Source organism: Martes martes (genome assembly GCF_963455335.1).
Source record: "Martes martes genome assembly, chromosome: 3".
Classification (NCBI taxonomy): domain Eukaryota; kingdom Metazoa; phylum Chordata; class Mammalia; order Carnivora; family Mustelidae; genus Martes; species Martes martes.
In genome coordinates this window covers 139,992,067-140,016,212 of record NC_137890.1, presented here as the reverse complement: position 1 = coordinate 140,016,212, position 24,146 = coordinate 139,992,067, and the positions used below count along the sequence as shown (strand labels likewise).

General features: G+C 33.3%; 1 protein-coding gene across 1 annotated transcript in view; it reads right to left on the bottom strand.

Moving 5' to 3' along the window:
- BAZ2B (bromodomain adjacent to zinc finger domain 2B) overlaps positions 1-24,146 on the bottom strand; it is a 426,011-nt gene that overhangs the window by 310,737 nt on the left and 91,128 nt on the right. Inside the window, exon 3 of the mRNA XM_080798618.1 lies at positions 7,659-8,018. The gene's annotated coding sequence lies outside the window, so the exon portion shown is untranslated. The remainder of the gene's footprint in view (positions 1-7,658; positions 8,019-24,146) is intronic.

Below are 24,146 nucleotides of genomic sequence, written 5' to 3'. Positions count from 1 at the left end.
TGGTGGAAACCTAAGAACTTCTCTTTTTCTGATCTATCAAGAAGTGGGAGAGGAAGGAAACAAAACTTATTTGAATTTCACTTCCTTTTATTTCCTCACTTTATTCTGTGATGAGATTCCCAAAGAGCAGGAAAATAACTGAAAGGACAACAGTCAAAAAACAAAGAAAAGGAGAATATGATAATTTACAAAATGACCCACGTAACCTCAAATAATAGCTAATTAGCTGTGTAATAAAGTTGTTATCATAGGCAATTCAAAACTAAAACATAACACATCGTCCTTTAATGACCTCTGAATTTATTATTTAGAAAAAAGTACAGCCCACTATCAGCTAGATTAAATTTGGCCATATATTCTATTATATTACCAACATCTCCAGCCATTTGTGAAGCCAAGAAAGAATAAAAGGCACTCTTAGGAATGGTACTCAACCTTGAAGTGCTGAAAGCTACTTCATCATCTAGTGTGGGGACAAACACATGCATGCACATGTGAACAGAACACTATGTTGTGTAGAAGGCTCAGTATAATCACCATCCTTATAAATCACTCAGGTATCCACTTATTTTAACATACACAAATCAAGGCAGAGCTCCCTGTGATTCCTACAAGGGTATCTGAAATCATATTTAACATTTCACCTCCCACTCTTCTCACTGAATGCTTGAGATGCAAAGGTTCTCTCCTCTTCTTTCAGTCACTACTAGGCAGCACAACATGCACGAAAATATTACAGGTGGACTTGAGCATAGCTACGCTTAATATTCCAGAAGGGACTGAAAAAGCAGAAGAGACTCCTCATTAGATTTCTTCTAAAAAAAATTAAAGTAGCTTTCTGGTTTTAGGATTAGCATGATTCTAATCAAATTATAATGTCCTGTTGCTCTTCCTATCTTGTCTTACACCACTCATAAACTAAAAGTACAGTCACATTTCTATATATTATGTGAAATTGTTTTACAGGCTAATTAATCACAATCTATTGCATTACTTAGTTACAACTATAGGTAACTAGCAAAATATAATTAACAACATTTTCAAATCAAAGATAATTCAGTTACCTACCTAAAGATAAAATTATAAAACATATTTTCCAAAAATTACAATGGTTGTGTAATCTAGGTTTGTTTGTTTCTGGCCAAGATGAAATAGATATAGGTAATACATTATTGACCTTCTACACTTGGTTCTTTCAAAGCTTCTTCATTTTATTCAGCATTTAGTTTAAATTAAATATTTAAAATTGAAGCTGTTCTATGTTGCAAACACAGCTAAAATGAAGAGCTTCTGTAGCAGCAGTGACCAGATTTTAAATGCAGGTAGATCAATAAAAAAATAAATAAATAAATAAATAAATCACCAAGCACAGGCTCCATGTGTGAGTGGAATGGTTTATAATAGCTTGCAAATGACTATGTGCTTGCTGTAACCAGCTGTTCTTAAATTATGAATATGCAACCAATTCATGTTAAAGCCAAATCCCAGCACTATTTCTACAGAGAAATCCCAGTAGTTTTGCTTGTTCTACATGTTAGCTCTGTTAAGGATACAAATAGCAGTAAGCTTCCGAACAAATAGGACCAAACTATTGGCATTTCATGCACTGGGTCCATTATCACAGTGGGGGATGTCAATCATTGGTACATTCCTATAACAGCTCAGGCAATATGACAATGATCTCGTAAGAAAAAAAATCAAAATCTCTGCAGCAGACTCAAAGTCCTTCTGACAACCTAATGCTTTCTTATTTCAGCCAATCAGAATGTCAGACCTGACCTACTAGAAGACTTGCATCGAGCCTGAAACATTTAAAAACATCAATCATAAAAACAAAGACAGGACATTGAATTATACAGTATTAACCTCCAGGGTTTGCATACAAAGACCTTAGATTTATTTATGTCCCAGTGAGTTAAGAGCTTCAGTACACTGTTCTTTACACCAAACTGACTGCCAATTTGATGAACCTCTCTGCCCTCAGCAGGAGTGCACCGTCTTTGATTAATGAGTGCATGCTTGTGGAAAAGTGTTAAGAGGAGAAAACAGTGGAAAAACACACAATTACGTCTACACATAGCTGAAGTACCAATGCAATAATTATCTTCAAACCAAATGCTTCTTTTTCCTTAAATACACTTCACACATATACACCCACAAAATTAAAGTAAAGTTTAAAATTAAAGTAAAGTAAAGTAAAGGTTCTTATCTACATATTACTACATTATTATTATCTCTAATACTTATTTTTTGAATGAAAGGCATTCAAAAACCAAAATACAAATTTCATAAATTATAAAAACAACTATTTTAAAAGCATCAATTAAAAAAAGAGAGAAAACACCCCACCTTATAGAGTAAATTTTCAAATATAGGGGATAAAAACTGTATTTTTACCTCACACTCCTATAAAACCCTATTCATTTTTTTAAAAAACCTGTTTAAACAATAAATATCAAGTCTATTAAATATTTTACATCTCAAACTGTATTATGAATTGCCACAGTTCACATAACATTCAATGTAGATTTAAAAGTCATGTAAATTTGTTTTTCTTTCAGCAAAGATGTTGCCAATATTTTCTAATTCCACGGGTAACTGCAAATTAATTATACTTATTGTCCATAATTTCAAAGCTAATAGGGTCAACAGAAAAATTTGTGAAAGTTTAAACTTTTTATGACTCTTCAGTTTAGAATGACCAAATGTGGAAAAATTCCTACTTACATGATGGGATGCGGATCTGCACTACAATTCAGACTATATTACCTATAAAAATTAGCTAAGAATTGAGATTCCTTTAAAGTAAAAGTTTACGTTCAATATACAATTTACCATAATTTAGTTTATATGAACATTTGCCTTGACACAAATGTTATGAGTTTCTTAAAAAGTAAATCATAGGCTAAGGTAACAGAATGATTTTCTTTTTAAGGAACTGTATGGCTATTATATAAAAAAGAGTTGAGAAAGTGTATTACCTGAAAGAAGTCTTAGTAATACGTGGTCTATTTAAAAGGAAAACATCTCTATAAACTTATAATTGCGGGAAATCATAATTCTGGATTCACTTAGCAGTGTATTAGAAATGTTTACAATTTGTTTATATTGTATAGGAAATCCTTTTAATGGTATTTAACTCAGCAAACCATATATTCTGATCACCAATTTAACATTTTAAGTATTTATTATAGGCAAACTATTTTAAATACATTATAAATTTTATGCTCTTCAAAAAATTGTTTAAATGCTTATGGTACATAAAGATTTAAAAAGTAAAAATGAGTAAACACTAAAACTAGAAAAGATCTCCTGATATAGTGGTAAACTACATTATATATGCTTAAACTTATTATCCTAAGATTTTTTACACATTTTTTTAAAAAAATGTGTTTTCTCTGTTGGAATGGTCATTCTTTATTCCTCTTCCTTTCTATTTCCTCTCCTATCAAATAAATAAATAAATAAATAAAGTAAGTAGAAAACATTTAGGTATCAATGGGATGATCTGACACCTTTTAGTACCATAGTCTGATAGGTGAAACTATCACTAAAAGTTAGTAGGTATAATAAAAATATTTCAATTTTTTAAATTATTAAATGGCCACTAGTCAATTATTTCATATCTTCACCTCCTTATAAAGAAAATTAAATATAAACTTGCCCACTTCCTCAATAATTCTTTTCTCTTCTGATTACCTTCTGCAACAAAAGTTTAAAGAAATATTTAATCAAACTAGTCAACATTTATTAAATAAAGAACAATTTTTTTAAAACCTTATGGTATGAAATACTTAATTTTATATATTCAAAATCTTCTTAAAATACCTAACTAGGTAATTTAATTAATCCCTCAGGATATCAAGTATATTAAAAATCATTAAGACATTATTTCAACTAGGGGTCAAAGTCACACATTACATTGTGTTAAATCATTTCTTTTGGTAGTCTTAGCTAAGATTAGGTCAGAAACTCAGAAACTACAATTTGAAATCCTTTGAGAAATCTTTAAATCTAAAAGTAATCAAGTTTAACACATTCTTTCACTAATTCAAGGAGATAAGACAGAAAACTGGAACTTTCATGCAACTGTGATATCCTACATCTTGTATAGTAACACAAAAGTAGCAACAAAGACATTAACAATTGCAGTTCAAGCTGGGAGTGACTGTTCTGTTTCAATTCAATGACACCACTAATGGCTTCTTAGCAGCTCCATGAAATCAACCAGCTGTCAAGTTGATGCATCAGAAGGAACAGTTATGCACTCCCATAAGAAAAAGCAACACATCAGGATGTTTGGCAAAACATCTGCTCCTTTACACTGCAGTTCTATAATAAACATGCAAACAAAGAAATGAGAGAAAGGGCAACAGAATTAAAATTCCAAGGTTTCCATTACAGTCTTAAACGCATTTTAAATAAATGACATAAAAATAAAAACAAATTTCTGCCAACTTGAATACTTTGTTATTTTAAATCTTGAAAAATGCTAAATATAATTACTCAGATTCTTCTAGAAAGGCAAAGGCTACATAAAAATCGTTATATTTTAAAAATTGAGAGTAAACTATATTCACCCAGAAAAATTATCATAATGTACAAAACTCAAAAAATATCAAAATACATCCTTCATTTGATAAGTACTTAGCAAATTATGCCAACAGCATTCTAATAAATGCATTTCCAAGACTGAACACTCTAAAAATATTTTAAGTAGTGTTTGAAAGTAAATGCTACTATAGTTAAGCAATAGTTTAACATACAGGAACAGTAAAGATACTATTCTCTGGATTTTAAAACATCTGCCTACTCCTACTTTTCTCCAAACCATTATATGAATACAATATTAAGTCCTAATAAATAACTTTCTTTTTACAGCATGCAGTTTGATCACCTCCCCTGAAAGACTCTTATTTGTCATCACAGACTTAAAATAATTTTACATTCAGCCATTCATTTCAAACATTTGTAAAATTTGACTTTTTTCTATCTGAAACTTACAAGTGCCTCAATGTTGTCTAAATTATTGATTATGCAGCAGTGACAATATGTACAGTGTTTACAATAGGTGTGAGACATCAAATGTACTTAACTACCATTTTCTTAAACTGCTTATCCTCTGTTGCTTGCCATTTATAATCTGCCAAATCTTCTAGTCCTTTGTTGCATGTATAATTTAAAACCATCTGTTCTATGTGCTTTTAACTATTTAAACATTTTTCACCTACCTACAATTCACATAAATGGCAGACATTCAATTCAGTCAAGCTTTCTATATAGCGTTTTACATAAAGCAAATTCCAATATAAATAACATAGCAAATAATACCAAAGAAGACTGCTCAAGAGATAAAAACGTACTACATACAATGTAAATTTTTATGTTAGACAAACCTTTTCAGAATTGTTTCTATTAGTTTTTTTTTTTTTAGTTAATTATAACCAGTGTTTTTCCCCAACCCAGAAGACAAAGAGAATGCAAATTAAATACAGACAGTTTCATGTCCTTGTTAGAAGAGAAGTAAATATGCTGACTGAAAATGACTACAGGAGACAGAATTCCACTTTCCCATTCAATTTACAGTGCCTCTTATTTATATACCAGTCAGTGTATCATTAAGTTTGGTCATGTGACCAACCGAACTTCTGTGAGATAAAAAACTATTTTAGACAAGCAAATTAACGCAACACTAATTTTTAATGTATATTTTTTCATAATGGCTGACAAAGAGCTTACAGCTTGAAGTTATAAAATATATTTTAAAATAAATTTTGCTTTTTAAATACTAATGATATTTTTGCCAATCGTTTAATATGTGCTACTAAATTTTAAAAGTATCCAGTAGCTCCAGCTATTTTAATAGTTGTATCTTTCCAAAATGTAAGTAAATATGCAAAAAAAAAATTTAATTACAAAAGAGGACCTAGGTAATCTAAAATAATTATATGTAAAATATTAACCAAGCTGATTAAAGAAACATCTACAGCAGAGTAAATGAGAAAGGAATATACTCTTTAAAAATAACAGTTGAAACCTTTTAAGAAAAAACACGTAGACAAAAAGCTAGGTGAATACCAATGACATTATAAAAGTTTATACCATCTTTTTGCACATAATTTTCCACCTGTTACCAAAACGTAAAACGTGTAGACGCTGAGGGTTCATTTTGAGAACGCGACCCAAAAATAAGCAATACAACTTATCTTTAACCAGTAAGTTACCCGGTCCTTTAAAACCGGGAAAAAAATTAGGTGAAAAATTTACTCTTGGGAAAATTTCTCGATAAAGTTTACATGACGTCACTGGGCCCCCTGAACATTCCCTAAACTTTGAGTCTTATCCAGACACACTTTTTGCCTTTCTAAGGCTTCTTTCCCTTTCTCAAAAATGAAAAAAGGGAGACTTGGGAATAAAAATTGCCCAAGATGGCGAAACGCTTGTTGTTTAGAGGGCAGGGGAAAAAAATGGAGGATATTGTAATATACACAAAGGGATAAATTTCAACAACTCGGCCAAGGACTGCAGCTGCTTCTCTCTTTATAAGGAAGCAACACACAAAAGATAAATACAGAGGGAGAGAAAAGAAGAGAAAAATCTCCCAAACAGCAGGGCCAGCTCTTACTCTCCAACAAACACTTCCTCCCTTTCCCAAGTCCTAATTCTGGGGTTCATGGAACTACTTTAACAGGAGGAAAGCCGCGAAAAAGAAAGGGGGGAGGGGAGCGACAAGAAGATTAAAAGAGCGAAGAAGAGTTGAGGGCTGGCGGTTGTTCCCGGGGAAGAACTGCTAGGAGACAGACATTACTGTAGGAAAAGCTATGCCCCTCTAACCCTCTGTGTACAGGCATAAATCTTCCCATATCCAGATCTTCTCCCCGTCTCACCTGCCCCCATTACAACACCCGCTCCCCCACCCAGCCCATTTTCTATAAACTCTGGAGCTCCAAGCTACACAGAGAAAGCAAAAGAGGCCCGGACTTGGGGGTTGGGGAGGGGGGTGCCAGGAGCTGATCATCAGTCCTAAGGGGAAGAGGGGGCGGAGGCAAAAAAGGGCAGCAGTAGGCGGACTGGGGGGTGGGGGGGTATCTGGAAACTACCCCGGCAGGGATTGGGGGAGCAGTGTATATTCCCGGCGAGGAACGGCGATCGCAACAGTGCCAGAGGTTATCGTTAAAGAAGCAAAACTGTTGGCGGCAACCCGAGCGCTGGGAGCCGAAGGAAGGAGGAGGCGCGCAGCCCGGGCGGCCGAGCAGGGCGACCGGCACAAAGGAGGCGGACTGGCGGCGGCGGCGTCTGCCCGCGGCCCTGCTGCACCGAAGTCCCGCACCGGCAGCTAGGAATAAAGTTTACATTCTCCTGAGACCGCACCCCCCACCTCCCACCCAGGACCGCGTCCTCCTCCCCCAAACTCCGCTCGGGACCCCGAGCACCGCCCCAGCCTTCCAGCCAGCACAACAAAGAGACACACCGACCGGCGAGGGTAAACAGCCGCGGAGGGCGAGCAGGGCGGGCAGGGCGAGCGCCTCGAGAGAAGCAACTCCGGAGTCCCCGCTCGCGGGAGCGTAGTTTCTCCTGTTCTGCTAACAACCGGCTTTGTAACATTTGGAATTTCCATCTTCACCCGCACCCCTCACACCCGAAGATTTTTAACTCACCTTTACTTTCGAACTGAGAGTTGCGGTGGATGAGATTTTTGCCTTCCCCAGATGGCTGAAGGTTACGATTTTTGTTTTTGGAAACCCTACCACCTCCTTGTCTCGATTATTATTTTTGCAAGGAAAGTATAAAGAGAGTTGGAGTGGAGGTGAGATTTGTGATCGCGAAAGCCCTTGACTCCCTCCTTCTCCGCCTTCCGCCTCTCTCTGATTAGTTCCTATCCAGCAGCAGATTGAAGCAGGAGATGATTCTTCTCAAGGTTTGTTCAGCAGCTTCACTTCTAGGCGAAGGCTTCATGAACCAAGTGACGTCAACCAACAAGGCTTCTCTCTCTCTCCTCTCTCTAACAATGAAAGTTGCTGTTAACAAGGGAAAAAAGAGAGAGAATTGTTTATACCATTTCAGTTCCAATAATAAATGACCTATCAGCTCCTAAAGGAGCCAAGGGAGGGAGGGGGGTTCCTTCTTCCTCCCAAGAATACTGTAGCTTTGAGTTTGCAACCGTTCCTTGTCCCAAGAAAAAGTTAAGAAACTTAATATTTTTTTTTTCTTTCCAAAGTAGGACAGAAAATAGGATTGGAAACCCAATTTAAAACTGGACAATAGGGAGACTAGATTAACCATTTCCACCTAAACTTTTTTGTCTGTAAATTCAGAATTCGGTTGAAGTCTATAAACCATCTAAATTTATATGCCAGGAATTCGTGGATGTTTGGAACTCAAAATAAAAAGCAGGACGCAAGATGGTCCCGGGATAAAACTCTGCTGCCCAAACACGGGCAAGTTAAACTAGCTGTCGTGTTAATGCACTGAATTAAAATTTAAATAAAACACGTTAAAACAGCAAATCGTTTTAAAGTTAGAAGTTAAAACTGAGAAAGGTAATCTCAATTGTAGTTTTTCCCTCCAATTTCTGAAGTCAAAAGGAGTGGGGTTAGGTAATTGCAGGAATTGAACACTTTTTTAAAAAATCAAGTTAAGCCTGGTAGCTCATTTCTCCATCTTTAAACTACACAAGAGGTATGCTTTTTGTTTACCCCCAGAATCTCCCAACTTTCTGTTGTTTACCCTTACATTTCTCCCTCACTCCCCAATCCCAAAATCCTAAAACCAATAAAGTTAAAATAAAGGTGAAGTACACCTTATTCCTTCCTGGGTACACCACCCCATAACTTCCTAAAAATGATTTTTAAAAAGCTGTAACTTTGGTTAATGTTTTATTACACAAGAATATATATACTTTTTTTCATTGAGGTAGTGTTTTTTCTCCCAGAACACATGGAAGTCTCCAAGTTTATATAATTAAAAATTGCATGATTTCATTTTCAGGATGAAGAGCAAGTGAAAAGCAAGCCACAGAAGAATAATTTGACCATATATGTATATTTTGTACATACATTTGTGAATAAATGTATCTTAAAAGATGCTATTGTTTTATGTTTCCTCTTCAGCCACTGGCTGTGATTTTAATTGTGCTGGAGGATCTTCATTAGTATTAACACATGGGGAGATTTCACAAAGCTGCTTCATTAGGGGGGAAAAAAAAGCTTGGCAGACTAGGTCTTTTTGCATGCACTGAGAATGTCAGCCTTACCTCGGTCATTTGTAACATAATAAGTGCAAGTACAATGATTGCAATGCAGGAGCACTGGGGGAAGGGCAGAAATACTGCCTGTCTAATAGGGATATCTGAAAAAAAAAGGCTGCTCATTACACAGTAAAATGTATGCTAAAAATTAGTGAAGATGATGTCTCAGGAGACTGATGCTAAATAAATTAATGTGCTGATATGTTTTTAATTATTATTTTTGTAGTAGTTTATTTCGTTCTCAGGATTCACATTGAGCAGCAAAGCTGCGCTAGCACTTATTGATTTTTTTTCCCTGCCACATTCCCGGAATACAGATTTTAATCATTTCACTACACCACACTCTAATTTCATTAAAAACTGGAACCTTCTATCCCCAGAAAAGCATTTAATTTCAATGACATACAATTTCTCTCTTAGCAGAAAACTGTCTCTACAGTAAAAGCTGGCCTAAGGTTCAAATGCATAATTTAATCCTGAGTTTTCCATGCTCTGCATTCCTTTGAAGCTATAATTTGAGTAACTACCTAATAACTGTAATAAGGACAATAATTTCCTTATAATATATTATTAACTCATATTTAATTAACTCAGAGGCCAAGCTCTATACATGTATGACTGGGTCAAGAGTTCTACCATCTCAAAATTTACCAATTATGTTCCAGAAGAAAAATATAGATTAAAACATAAGTGTGAATGCTAGCATTTAGATATTCCAGCCAAAATAATTAACAAAAAAAGTTCATGAATTTTAAATAATAGTGGTCACTATTCAAACAGTATTTTAAAACATTTGGAAGTAAATAAGGCAACTCACTGATATTTCTATATATAAATAATTATAATATTAATATTTCAACTATCCATTTCTGAAAGTTTAATCGCTAGCATTACTTTTGAGAAAGTGTTCAATTTTGAAAAGATTTTTTTAAAAAGGGCTAGATTCAAGTTCCTCAATTTTTATACAGAATTCTCTCTTGAAATAAAGTTAAGTGGCACACTTGAGTAATTTGAATAACCAAATGATATACAGCAAAAAAAGGCTCAATTTTAGGTTCCAGTAATATTTTGAAATGATACTCAATTTAAGATGGTACTTTGTTTTTCCAAACACTAGCTTTCATAAGGATATGTAATCTATATTGCCTGTTTTTAGAGAAGAAACTTGTGGGAAAAAAAATTTGACATAATAAAATTCATTTATTAAATTCAGAATATATGCCTAATCAACAGAAAACACTTGTACATTGGTAATAAAGTGATTAACTTATATAAAAATAAAAACTCATGTTAAAAATTCCTATCATTCCTCTGGTTAATTTTAAAATCATAATCCAAAAAATATTTTGAAGACTATGTATATGTAATTTCAAGTTGTAGCCATAAACAACACAAAAGTTGTATTTTCCTTGTTTGAGTGATGAAGTAACTTGTACAAAAGAAGACTCAGTGTTGTCAGAATGTTGGAATAAATGATAAAAGTCGTGATAATAAAGAACTTGATTTTACTGTCTTTAAAATATTTAAAAACTATATTTTATTAAAACTATATATATCTATTACTCCAATACTTCGAAAAATATTTTTGCAACACCTTCAGGTTGTAATGCAGTAAAATGGTAATCAATAATTAACAAAATAGTGGATAAATGAAAAACTCAGATCAATAGCTAATATTCACAAGATGAATTTCTACGTTTCAATAAAAAAAGCTTAATTTGTGTATTTAAGTATATATTTAAAATAATTTGGTGTTATTGGTAGTTCAAATATGTTAATTATTCAATTTATACCTTTAAAACTGATTTTTTTTAAAAAGTTCACTAGAAATTTAAAACTGGATTGTTCCAGTATTTGCTACCCTCTATGAAATTGTGCTTAAATTATTTTTAAATATGATTCCTTCCCTTCTTTATGTTTTCATATTTGATTGTTTCAAAGATCACAAATAGTCATACAACTGGAGGGTGGGGGAATAATTACTACAATTATAAAATAATTTCGCTCTGGTAGCACTTAGTCTGTACCTAGAATCATCATCTAAATTCATTTTCAGAATTGCAAAAGAATTTAACAATCAAACATCTTTCTATTATTACTGATAATTATTTCTGAAATCCTATATAAGATATATACCTATCCCATGCTAATCATGCCATCACTATATGTAAATTGTTGCATTTTCTTCTGTAAAGAAGTATCTATTTTTAGGACCAAGATAGAACTTCTCAAATAAGGAGATAAAGAGATAAAGATGGTTAAGTACCTAATTTATTACTATAGGTATTATACATGGATCTTCAAAGGATAAGGAATTGACATGTATGTACAGAGATCAAAGTCTAGGAAGGCTGATACAAAAAGCCAATATGAGAGATTTCAATAGTAGAACAAGCTGGCCACTGTCATGTCTTGTTTCAGTTTCAATCAGTACAAACTAATGAAGAGTTATTTGTTTTCATTCATCAAACAACATTTGAGTGCTCGCTATCTGCTATGCACTATGCTAGAGACTGAGGAAACATGAAAAGCTCACATTCTGGTTGATGTTGAAAGTGTGAAATTCCTAGGAGATTAGAGAATCACATAAATCACATTATAAAGATACAAATAATAAAGTTTTGCTAGAATAAAGAGGATGTGGCAAATAATTCTGTGAGCCTAAAAAAAAAAGCTTTATTAAAGGGATGCCATTTGAACTGCATCTCAAATACTGACAGCCTACCAGGCAACAGTTAGGAAGGACAGATCCTAAGTAAAAGAAACCATAAGTTTAAATACAAAGAGCTACTAAGTCTGGTGTCTATCCATTAGGGAGAAGTTCACCAAAACAGGAATATTCGTTGTGAGGTATGGAATACCTGGGATGAAGAAGGAAAAGGAGGGTAGGACCTGAGAGTGAAAGGCCTAAGATACCACAGTAATGTGACTGAATTTATCCTGAGAGCCAACAAAAGTCAGTAAAGGAGTGACATGATCAACCTTGTTTTTAGGGAGCAAAAACTACGTAGGCAGTGCAAATGATAGACCATAGTATGACCAAAGTGCTTAACAGTTCATGAGAAAGATAATGAAGGACAGTGGTACTGTCGTGGAGATTTAAAGCCAGATGTTTTTGAGGTAAAATGTGGATTTGGTGATCAACTGAAAACAGAGGGAGTTAAGGGAGAGGAAGGACTGAAAGAAGACTATAAGGATTTCTGGCTTAAGAAACCAGGTAAGTGGAGCGCCTGGGTGGCTCAGTGGGTTAAAGCCTCTGCCTTCAGCTCAGGTCATGATCCCAGGGTCCTAGGACTGAGCCCAGCATCAGGCTCTCTGCTCAGTAGGGAGTCTGCTTCCTCCTCTCTCTCTGCCTGCCTATCTGCCTACTTGTGATCTGTCTGTCAAATAAATAAATAAAATCTTAAAAAACAACAACAACAAACAACTGGATAAGTGCTGAAGTCATTAGGTAAGATCCAGAATATATAAGAGAATACAAATCACTAAATATTCATGAATTAGAACTTAAATTTATGCTTTATAAGAATCTACTGGAAAGTTTTTTTAAAATATACATACCCAGGCCCACTACCCAGAGATTCAGTAGGTCTGGACGGAAAGCAAGAATCTCTTCTCCTTTTAAAAAAAAAAATTCTGACAGTGCTTCCGATAAACATTCCTGATTAAGAACAGTGTCATAAGCATAAAATTGATTATAAAATTCTTTTGGAATAAAAAAAAAAAACCCAAAAAACAAGAAAAGCCCTGAAAAAGAAGAGCACTGAAAGTGTGTGGGGTGAACTCATATCAGACATTAAAATACACTATATATGTAGCCTTTATCATTTACAGTTTGCATTGGCATCTGAGAAAGAGATCAATGAAACACAACAGAAAATTGAGAAATTTACTGAAGTGCATATGAAAATTTAACATAGATAAAAGCTGTATCTCAAAGCAGTGAGGAAAAAAAATGGACTTTTTATTTTTTATTTTTTTATTTTTTAAAAAATGGACTTTTTAATAAGTGGTTTGGGGATCTGGGTAGTCAAGAGAGGTAAATTTGGATCTGTTCTATGGACAAATTTTAAAAACATATTTAAATGTAAAAATTTGAACCACACAAATAGTAGTAGAACTTATAGGTCAATTCCTTTATAACTGGAGAACAGGGAAAACATTCTTTGCAATGGTCAAAACTAGATGCAATAATGCATCTAGTTTTATATATATTGGCAATATTTATATATTGGCAATATATAAAATTTTGTATTGTATATAAAATTATGTATTCAAATACATAGAGCTAAAAAGGTTTTATATGGCACTTAAAAAAAAGGTTTCATATGACAAAAAAGAAAAGAAAAAATACCACAAGATAAGTACAATGACAAATGAGAAACTCAAAAAATAACTTACATGAGACAATTCAATAACCCTATATAGAGAGTATCTAAAAATGAATAAAAGACCAACCCCTGAACAGACATTTAACAAAAAAAATAAAGGCAAATGCCCCTTAAATAGAAATATTCTCAACCCTGCCCATAAGAGAAATGCAAATTAAGAATCACTGAGATACCTTTTCTCACCCAACAAACTGGCAAAAATCCAAAAGTTTAACAACATAGCCTGTTAGTAAGATACTTATGGGAAAAGGACCACTCTCAGATATTGCTTGTTGGAGTGAAAAATGGAAAAACCTCAACAACAGAGAATTTGACAGTATCTAGCAAAGTTACATATGTAGGTTTTTTTTGTTTTTGTTTTTGTTTTTTTGACTAGCAAAATACATTTCTAGGTCTGACCAACACGGATGAAAATCTAAAATAATATATATAAGAAGATACTCACTAAAGCATTGTTTATTATAGCTAAGGTTTGGAAATAACCCAAATGTTCATCCTAGGGAAATGGTTGAATTGATTAGGGTCCACAGAGTGGAGTATTATGCAATTTTTAAAAATGAATGAGAAATGTATATAGTATGAAGCATTTCACAACCGCAGTATAATAATAATATATTAATATAATAATAATATCATATCATATGTTACCTTTCATCCATATATTTACTTAATTTTTTTAAATGAAAGGAAAAATCAAAACCTTAAAAAAACATGGTTACCTATAAGGAGAAAGTGAACAAGGTAGAAAAGATAGACTAGTAGGAAGTTTTCTCATAAAACTTGTTTTATAGGTGTGATTTTGGAATCATATAAAGTAATTTACATAATTATAAAACAAAAACAAATTAAATTTTAAAACACTCCCATCAAAATGAAAGCTAAATGAAATAAACTTAATTGTATATGGAGTTTCATACAGAGACTATTCCAAGTGACTTTACATGTAATAATTTTTAAAAACCACACACAAACACAGTAATTTAACAATATGTCTCTCATAGGATATAAAGTAAGAAAAATAACTTTAAAGCAGGAACAAAACAGGAACTTAAATTATTATCACTAACCATATTCTTGTGGTATAAAGTGGTGCTGTTATTTTAATATTGTTGCATGCATAGCCTGAGAAAAAGCAAATGGATGTTTTGCAAAAAACAAAGTTGGTATATTTAAAAATTAATTTTTGCTATGGGGCAAAAAAGAACCATATAAAATGAATGAGTTACATAAAAACTCTCTGATACTTAATGAAATATATGAAGAACTCATTACATATCTTATATTTAAAAGTATACACTTCTTAATTCTGCCCACTGTAACCTGGAGTTAGCCTGGGACAAATGGTGTTTAGAGACCATAAAATGGGTACACAGGTGTGTGCTTGTGGCTACTGCAATAGTCTATTTCTTAGGCTTTTACAATGGGCATCTCAGGATGGTGAGTTAGAGCCCCACATTGGACAAGAAAGTTACTTCAAAAAAACAAATAAAAATAAGAACTAAATCAGATCAGTCCATGTTATTTACAGATAATTGTGCCCTAGGAATAATGCAATATGAGAAATAATATTCAGATGTCTACTCTTTAACTAGTAATGTTGTTCTTTTCCAATAGTTTTTATTCCATCAATACAGATTCCAGCACATCTTTTCCAGAAAAATGTTTGGCTCACAAAATAATTATGATCTAAATTTTTAAATTTTCTTCCCCTTTAGCATGGTTTTCCAGCAGTTAAAAAAAAAAAAAAAAAGAAGTTGTCAAGCACTTCACCCTCATAAATGAACTGCACATAAAGTAAAAAGTTTATTCATACTCTTCACGTAAAAGGTTTCATCCAACTGTAAAGCCTAGTATCTATTAGCATGCACATGTTAGAGTAACTGTGCTTTCATACTGTATATCATTGATATTATAGTGTCCAAATGTATCACATTAAAGGAATTTTGCCAATAGTTGATTCTGACTTATTGCCAGACATAATATTTATTATTTGCTGCTGGTTTAATAAACTTGGCAACTGTATGGTTTATAACTGCTTTTGCTCTGAGGAGTGCAGCAGTGAATTAATACTTTCTTAGCTTTGGTGTCTTCTCTACTTTTAAAGACAAAAATACTGGAAAGCAATATTTTGTGTTTATTCTGGAAAGCTTCTACTATTTTACCAGAATTTTTTACCAAAACATGTCATTTTTTTTAAAGAGAGCCAATGACATTAAAATATCCCTAGCCCGAATGAATTCAAATTATTTTTTTACTCTTTCCCCCTACATATTTATAAACTTTCTCCCTCTCCCCCATTCTTCACTGAAGAGAGGCAATCCAAAAGGAGAAAGATCCTACAAGAAGCAAAACAAATGACTGAAATCCCCTGGAAACAAGATAAGATAAGCTGGATCTTTAAAAATGGCAAAAATTATATTTATGAACTGTGAGCTACTTAGCATGGCTAAACTATGAGGAGAGGGAGACAATTCAGATGGAGATTTTTATTGTTGTTAAGTAATCTCTACACCCAATGTGGGGCTCAAACTCATGACCACAAGATCAAGAGTCATGTGCTCTACTAACTGAGCCAGCCAGGTGTCCCTCAGCTGGAGCTTTTGTTGCAGATTTTACGTGCAGCTTTTGTTGGAGGAATTAAGTTAATTGAGATTTTCTTGGAGGTCCACCTTAACTACTTAGGGGAGGAAACTTATCTTTTTTTTTCATAGGGAGACAGCACTTGGGATTCAGATCATTCCCTTAGTTCAGGAATCTTGAAGCCTCTGTTTCTGCCAAGAAACCAACCCTATCCTTTACTGTTCAACTTTCAGTCATCTCTTCCCAGCAGCTGTTTGTATTTCCACATAGTAAGAAAGAGAAAAATGTATGGAGACACTATTCATCTATTCTTCTACTATTACAGGCATATTAATGATGAATCTTAAGATCATCATTAATCTTGAGATTAAGACAGCTTTTAGGGAGTAGATGTAAGGTTGGGCAACACACTATGCTTCAGCAAATCTTCTGCTTCTTTCCTTCTTTTGAAATGTATTATATAGTATTCTATCCTGTTTCTCATTTCTGGTTACTGCTGGTGAACATTTTATTTTGTTTTAGGTTTTCCTTCTGGTTCTTACATTTCTTTAACTGTTTTAGCTCATATCATTGTCAGAAGAGTGAAATTCTGTAGCTTCTTTCTACTGTCTTTACACAAAAGTCTCTTAATTGAAAACATACTTAATTGAAAGTATATTCATTTTAAAATATAATTAAGCATATTAACTGAAAGTATATTAATTACATTAATATTATATTAATAATATACATAAACAATAACAAAAGTTAAATCTAGAGGAATTTTTGTTTCTACTGAAATCCTTTCATATATCCTTTAATTACTAAACTATGCCATGTTTTTTCTTTCATTCAGTCATTTAATTGTTACAGAGATATTTATTGAACATCTCTTCTACCTCAGGTCCTAGTATAAATGCTATACATTTGTAGGGATACAGCACTGAAAACAGTAAACCGGCCCTCATAGGGCTACTTTCTTGCAGGGAGAGATAGACTATAAACACACAAGCAAACACACAGTATATACCAGGGTCAGCAAACTTCTATCAAGGCCAAACAGTGAATTTTTTGGCTGTATGAGCCATATGTCTCTGTTGCAATCTCTCAACTCTGCTATTGTAGTGAAAAAACTAGCCACAGACGAAATGTGTAAAAAAAAGTGGGCATAGCTACCTTCTGAGAAAACTTTATATATAAAATAAGTGGTTTGTAAAGGGCCTCACTAGTAAGATGTTTAAGTAAAAACCTAAAAAGAAGTGAGTGAATAAGTCAGGTAGACATATAGGGGAAGAGCTTTCCAGGCAGAGGGAATAAGATTTGCAGACACTCAATTGGTTCAAGAACATTAAATAGGCTAATGAGGTCAAGAAGAGCAACAAAAGATAAGGTCACAGAGTGCCGTTAATGGTGCCATACTTTGTAGGGCTTTTAAGCCATTATAGTAAGACTTTGGATTTTTAACCTAACTAGAAAACCACTGACTGGTTTTGAGCAAAGAAATGACTCAGTCTGACTTACATTTGCAAAAGATCTCTCTTGCTTCAGGGTCAGAACAGACTGTAGCAGAATAAGAATAGAAGTTAGCAGACCATATAGAAGACTGCTAAAAAATCCAACTAGGGGAGGATAATACTAAGCTTAAAATTGAAAGTAGTGATTGAAATAGGAGAAAGTGCTTAGATTCTGAATATATTTTGAAGGTAGATAAAAAGCATCTGTTGGTGGATTGGATATGTGCTATAAGAGAGGAATGAATAATGACTCTATAGATTTTTGTCTTCAGGAACTAAAAGACTAAAGTTAGCATTATTTAAAAACAGACTGCAAAAGTGCTGCTTTGGGTAAAGGGTTTGTCTGGTATAAATCAATAGAATGGTTTTGTACTTGTTAGTTGTAGATGCTAACTAAACACTCAGGTAAAGATGTTAAGTACAAAGATGGCTGTATAAGTTTGGAGTTTAGGGAAAATATCTAAGGCTGGCGATACAAATTTGGAAGTTATTTCCTTATAGTACATAAAGTGTTGACAGTAGGGGGTGCTGAGTTGGTAAAGCATGGCTGGTTCAGTCGGTAAAGCATGTGACTACTGATCTCAGGATCATGAGTCCAAGGCCCATGTGGGGATAGACCCTACCTAAAAATAAATAAATAAACAAATAAACGAATGAATGAATGTTGATAGTATTTAAAATATGAAATGACTGAGATCACCAAAGACTAACTGCAGAAAAGCTAAAGCCCTATGGTACTGCAATACTTAGAAGTTGGATATAAGAAGAAAAACTAATGAAGGAAATTAAGAAGGAGTGGCCCAAAAAATGAATGAAAAATCAAGAGTAATGTTCTAAACGTCAAGTTAAAAAAAACACGTTCAAGGAGGTCATAATCATGAATTCTTTCAACTGCCACTGACAAGTTGAGTAAAATAAAGACTACAAATTAACAATTGGGGTTTGCAACAAAGACATCACAGCTGTTTTACTGAAGCGGTTAGAAAGATTTTTAAAAATCATCTTTCAGTTAAGGAGTATGTCTTTATAAAGTTTTGTTTGTTTGTTTTCTACAGGGGTCTGGGAAGTATTTATTTTCTATGAATTTGGAAATGTGAAAATTTCTTTATACCTCCTTCAGAAATGAAAGACAAAGCAGATGAACACAAAATTCTTAAATCAATCTTTTTCCTAAATGTTTCTATTTCTTATAGAATTTACATATAGAAAGTTGAGCCCACTCAAATGAGCCTGAAACATGTAAAGACTTTTAAAAAAGATTTTATTTTAAGTAATCTCTACGCCCAGCATGGGGCTCAAACTCAGGACTCTAAGTTTAAGAGTCACATGCTCTACTGACGGAACCAGCCAGGTGCCCCAAGATTTCTCAATAATTAATGTATATTACATTTTATTTCCTTATAAGAAACTCTTCTGAATGTTTATTCTTCTTACAATTCAAAAATACTGTCAGGTAGATTTAAGAATGGTTCTCTTCTTTGTTGATTCTTTTTAGATTAGGCTAAATTATTTAACTGGAATTGTTAGATTAAAAAAATCTTATTAGGGGCACCTGGGTGGCTCAGTGGGTTAAAGCCTCTGCCTTCGGCTCCAGTCATGATCCCAGGGTCCTGAGATCGAGCTCCGCATCAGGCTCTCTGCTCAGCTCTCTGCCTGCCTCTCTGCCTACTTGTGATCTCTGTCTGTCAAATAAATAAATAAAGTCTTTTAAAAAAAAAAAAATCTTATTAGGGACGCCTGGGTGGCTCAGTTGGTTAAGCAGCTGCCTTCGGCTCGGGTCATGATCCCGGCGTCCTGGGATCGAGTCCCGCATCAGGCTCCTTGCTTGGCGGGGAGCCTGCTTCTCCCTCTGCCTCTACCTGTGCTCGCTCGCTCTCTCTCCCTCTCTCTCTGACAAATAAATAAATAAAATCTTAAAAAAAAAAATTATAAAAAAAAAATCTTATTAAATATTTTTGATTTTTCCCCATTTGCCAGTTGCTTATTCTGTAACTTATTTAAGTTAGGTATGATTAAAAATACTATTTGTATATGTTCTTCTTTTTCTCTGCTTACAGGGTAAACTCAAGATCACACCAATGATTTGTCTACATGATAATTTGGTTACATACTGCCACTAATATAGATTTAAATTCCATCAGCAAAATTTTAATTTCCTTGAAATCTTTCCTGATATCACTCAAAACTCTTTTTATCCAATTTTAACATTTTTCTATTGTACTTTGGGTTTTCTGCTCAACTTTTATCAAAATCGTACTTACTATCTAACCTTATAGCAAAAATTAAAAATGTTCATAAAATTTTCTTCGAATTTTTAGTTTTATATTCTTTCTTTGCTTTGGGGGATAATGTTCATTTCTTCTTCTGTGATGCTTTCCATAGATTACTTAATGACTATTTTCTATTTTCTTTCACCTTAATGAGGTAATATCTATAACAATTTAGTGCTTGGCATAGGCTATTGTAGACTTTCCTTGTGCACACTTAAGTCAAAGACAGGTTCTCAGATTTGTAGCTGGATCTAGATATATATATATCACACCTGTTTATGTATATATGAGTTTATGAATGTGTATAGCTTATCATTTAAATCCCATTATCAAATAGGACTTAAGCAAGTGGTTGGAATCGTCTAGAGATCAGGTCAAGTCACCAAAAATCTATTTACTAAAAGCAAACATTCTATTTACTGAATGATTGATTTGTTAACTATATCAAAGTCATTCATAAGTAACAACAGTTCAAGGCTTTACCATATAAATATATAAAATATATATATAAATATATAAATATATAATATATATAAATATATATATAAATATATAAAAATACAATGAAACTTCAGAAAACAAAATACCAGGGTTCCATATAAATTTTTTTATATATTTAAAAACTTTTAACATAAAATTTTGTAAGATTTCATTTTTAAGTAACCTCTACACCCAATATAGGGCTTGAATTTACAACCCTAAGATCAAGAGTCATATGATCCACTGACGTAATCACCCAGGAACTCCTTTTAACATCTTTTTATTTGGGGGTTGTTTGTACTAATTTTTACATTTTTCAAGTTTTGTTTTTATTTTTTAATGTTTTAAATTTATTTTATTTAAAAAAATTTTAATTCCAATATAGTAAACCTACAGTGTTATATTAGTTTCTGGTCAATAATACAATGATTCAAAAATTTTACACATTACTCAGTGCTCATCAAGATAAGTGTACTCTTAATACCCTTCACCTATTTCACCCATCCCCCCACACATCACCCCTCTGGTAACCATAAGATTGTTCTCTATAGTTAAGAGTCTATTATTTGGTTTCTCTTCTTTTTTATACTTTTTGTTTCTTAAATTCTTCATGAGTGAAACCATGTGGTATTTGTCTCTCTCTGACTTATTTTCCTTTGCATTATATTCTCTAGATCCAACCATGTTGTGGCAAATGGCAAAATTCCATTCTATTTTATGACTGAGAAATATTTCATTATATATATAATGGGTATATATTTGTATATATATGAAAAATATATGGATATATTAGATGTGGATATAATGGATATATACATGTGGATATATGGGTATGGATATAATGAATATATATATATATTATTCACCACATATATATATATATCACTTCGTTATCATTCCTCTACTGATGGACATGTGGGATGTTTCTATATTTGGCTATTGTAAATAATGATACAATAAATATAGGTTTGCATATACCTTGTTGATGAGTGTTTTCATATTTGGGGGTAAATCTCTGGGAATGGAATTACTGGATAATATGGTAGTTCTGTTTTTAAGTTTTTGAGGAATCTTATATAGTTTTCCCACAGTGGCCACACCACTTTGCATTCCCACCAAAAGTGTACTGTCCAAAACCTATTATTTCTTGTGTTTTGGATTTTAGCCATTCTGATGGGTGTGACATGATATCTCATTGTAGTTTATTGATTTGCATTTCCCTGATGATGAGGGATGTTGAGCATCTTTTCATGAGTCTGCGGCATGTCTTCTTTGGAGACATGTCTCTTCATGTCTTCTGTCCATTTTTTAATTTGATTATTTGTGGTTTTTTGGTGTTAAGTTCTTTATATATTTTGGATACCAAGATATGTTATTTGCACAAATCTTCTCCCATTCTGAAGGCTTTTAGTTTTGTTGGTTGTTTCCTTTGACGTGCAGAAACTTTTTATTTTGATGTAATCCCAATAGTTTATTTTTGCTTTTGTCTCCCTTGCCTCAGGAGACATACCTAGAAAGATGCTGCTATGGCCGAGGCCAGAGACGTTACTGCCTGTGTTCTCTTCTAGGATGTTTATAGTTTCAGGTCTCACATTTAGGTCCTTAATCCATTTTAAATTTATTTTCGTGTATGATGTGAGAAAGTACAGTTTCATTCTTTTGCATGTAGCTGCTCAGTTTTTCCAACACCATTTGTTGAAGAGATAGTCTTCTTCCCATTGCGCAGTATCATCTCCTTTGTCCAAGATTAATTGACCATATATTTTTGGGTTTATTTCTGGGCTCTCTGTTCTGTTCTTTTGATCTATGTGTCTATTTCTCTGACAGTACCATAGTGTTTTGATTACTACAGGTTTGTAGTAGATCTTGATATCCGGGATTGTGATACCTCCAGTTGTGTTCTTTTTTCAAGACTGCTTAGGCTTTTCGAGGTCTCTTGTGGTTCCATACAAATTTTAAGATTATTTGGTCTAGTTCTGTGAAAACTGTTGCTGGTATTTTGACAGGGATTGCATTAAATCTGTAGATTGCTTTGGGAAGTATGGACATTTTAACAATATTTATGCCTCCAATCCATGAGCATGGAATACCTTTCCATTTGTTTGTGTTGTCTTCAGTTTCTTTCATCAGTGGTTTACACTTTTCAGAGTATAGGTCTTTCATCTCCTTGTTTAAGTTTATTCCTAGGCATTTTATTATTTTTGGTGCAGTTGCACATGGGATCATTTTCTTAATTTCTCTTTCTGCTGCTTCATTATTAGTGTATAGAAATGCAATGGATTTCTGTATATTGATTTTACTAAATTCATTAATCAGTTCTAGTATTTTTTTTGGTGGAGTCTTTAGGGTTTTCTATATATAGTATCATGCCATCTGCAAATAGTGAAAGTTTTCCTTCCTTACCAGTTTGGATGCCTTTTATTTTTGTTTCTCTTTGCGTGTATAATTGCCGTGGCTAGGACTTCCAGTACTATATTGAATAAAAGTGGTGAGAGTGGATGTAATTGTCTTGTTCCCAATCTTCGAGGAAAAGCTCAGTTTTTCACTACTGAGTGTGATGTTAGCTGCAGGTTTTTCTTATATGGCCCTTTTAATGTAAGATATGTTCCCTGTAAACCTACTTTGTTGAGGGTTTTCATCATGAACAGATGTTGGACTTTGTCAGACGCTTGTTTTGTATCTATTGAAATGATCTTATGGTTTTTATATTTTATCTTTTTGCTGTGATGTTTTTCAAAACTTTTGAATTTAATTGAATGAAATCTTTTAGTTGAATTTTTACTTAATATTCCTACTTCTTCTCATGCCTTTGAATATAATTAAATTTAAAATCAAAATTTTAAATTATTACTAGTTTATTTTTGGCAGTTTTAATTGAGATATACAAGTAACTTACACTTTGCACAATAATATAGGACAATAAAAATGACTGTTCAACCAGAAACATATAAAAATTTTTAAATAATTATTGGAAAATTAATGATTTTTCCATAACCTTTACAAAATTTGTCAAAATACAGAAAACTCTTTTACTATTGCCTACAAATTAACAGAGAAATGAAAAAATATTAAAACCAGTATTTATTAGAGGGCCTGGGTGGCTCAATCGGTTAAGCATTTGACTTCGGCTCAGGTCATGATCTCAGGGTTTTGGGATTGGCTTGCACATTGGGTCGGATTCCACACTCACTGCGAGTCTACTTCAGGATACTAGCTATCCCTCTGCCCCTGTGCAACAGCAGTCCCTCCACTCCCTGCCCCTCTGCAGACTGCTTGTTTGAGCATACACTCTCCCTCTCTCTCTCAAATAAATAAATCTTTAAAAAAAGAAAAAGAATAGTTTGAACAGTACTTGCTTTCTCTTCCTTGCATAACTTAAGGTTATGGTGGGGAGTGAGCAGCTTTTTCTATTACTTGAATTCCATACAGCATTTTTTAAAATTTAAATCAATTAATTAACATATAGCATATTATTACTATCAGAGGTAGATTTCAGTGATTCATTAATCTTATATAATACCCAGTGCTCATTACATCAGGTGCCCTCTTTTTTTTTTAAATTTTTATTATTATTACTTTTTTATAAACATATAATGTATTTTTATCCCCAGGGGTACAGGTCTGTGAATCGTCAGGTTTACACACTTCACAGCACTCACCATAGCACATACCCTCCCCAATGTCC